Source organism: Lolium perenne, chromosome 6 (assembly GCF_019359855.2).
Source record: "Lolium perenne isolate Kyuss_39 chromosome 6, Kyuss_2.0, whole genome shotgun sequence".
NCBI lineage: Eukaryota > Viridiplantae > Streptophyta > Magnoliopsida > Poales > Poaceae > Lolium > Lolium perenne.
The window spans coordinates 224,112,505-224,113,984 of record NC_067249.2 but is presented as its reverse complement, the minus strand read 5'-3'; the positions used below and the strand labels follow the sequence as shown (position 1 = coordinate 224,113,984).

At 36.8% G+C, this 1,480-nt stretch overlaps 1 long non-coding RNA gene across 1 annotated transcript; it reads left to right on the top strand.

The window, feature by feature from the left end:
- Positions 1-237: 237 nt before the first annotated feature.
- Positions 238-1,221, top strand: LOC127305811 (uncharacterized). The gene is made up of 2 exons (XR_007854188.2): positions 238-855; positions 956-1,221. It is a non-coding gene; the product is annotated as an uncharacterized lncRNA (long non-coding RNA).
- The last annotated feature ends 259 nt before the right edge of the window (positions 1,222-1,480 follow it).

The following is a 1,480-nucleotide window of genomic DNA, read 5'->3' as shown; positions in this document are numbered from 1 at the left end:
TTGGTAGGAAAGTTGGATGTTAAGTGTGAATGTACTTTAGCAAAAGGAGATTGCACTTTCTGCAACCATCCAGAATTTACACTTGTTTCATGAGATTAAAAGTTGCGTAGAGCACTAGTGTTTGTATGGCGTAGATATTTATATGTGTAGATAGTAATTGTTGTGATGATGATAACACAATGTACTGCATGCTGAAAAAAGCTTGAGATATTCTTGATGTTTATATAAACACACAATCTACGATATTCTTATATACACTTAAGATCAACTTATCTACATATTACTTGTATGAACGAAACATACAATAGTCATCTCTTATGTTATTGTTGAATGTTTCCTATTATTTTATCTTAGGCCAGGTAGTGCATGTATGGTGTGATACTATTCGACTTGAAACAGTTACTATTGTGGTTGAACTAATTAGTAGTCAAGAAATGTAGTATTGTGGTATATAAGAGTTTTTTTTAGATAGATCCGGTGTATATAACTGCATCTGTTGATTCGTGGTTACTCTAAATTTATCTTGAAAGTCTTAAAAATTGCTATATTTGTAACTTCTGTGAACATGCTTAGTCACTCCAAGAACTGCATAATCTACTAGAGGTAGTGAACTATTATTTGACCTCACAATCATCACGTGGTAGTATATGAAATTGTAAAGAATCATAATTGTTGAATAGTGCTTTCTTGTGCCGGGGAGTGACTCTTTCTTTTGTTTTGTTTTTTGTCGTGCAGCCTAGCTTCTTGTTCAAGTTGGTAGTCACATGCAACACTGGTGCAATTAGCTGTTTGCCATGGCGCTGCCTCATGTTGTCCTGCATACTGGAACGTGATTTTTCTCCAACAGGATTCCCAGTAATAGCTTGTATTATGCTTGTCATCTAGAGCTTTCTGTTGCTAGTATGTCATTGGTTGTCTCGTCATAACTATAAATCCTATGGTTTTCTCTTTTCAGATCTATCATGAAAAATGTCACGAGTAGTGTGGCTAGAATCAAGAAGGCTACCAGAGTAGTGTGGCTAGAATCAAGAAGGCCATTTATAAACTCTGCATGGAGATGATTAAGATGACATGAATGTACCAGATTTGCATGTCTGCTGCTGGCCATGCTTCACGAGCTGGACCCTGCATGTTCAGAGAGCAAGGCTTACTGGGAAGTAGCGAAGAATGATCCTAATTTTCCATAGTCTCTCATACATGAACTTGAGCAACTCTGCAATATTTATATTTGTTGGTTGGATGAGCGTCCCATTTTGGTGTTGAAGAAGCCATGGGCTGGCTGGAGTTCATGTGTTACTACTAGTAGGTTTTGTGCCAATTCACACTAAATGTATTTTTCATGATTTTGAGGCAGCACGTGTAGAGAACAAGTTGTGTGTATAAGATTGGAAATCGGTGGATTTATCTCTAATTACATGTTGGCAGTTGCCATCAGCTTGCTCCATCAAGTTAATTTTGATAGGAATGAAATCGTTCTCAT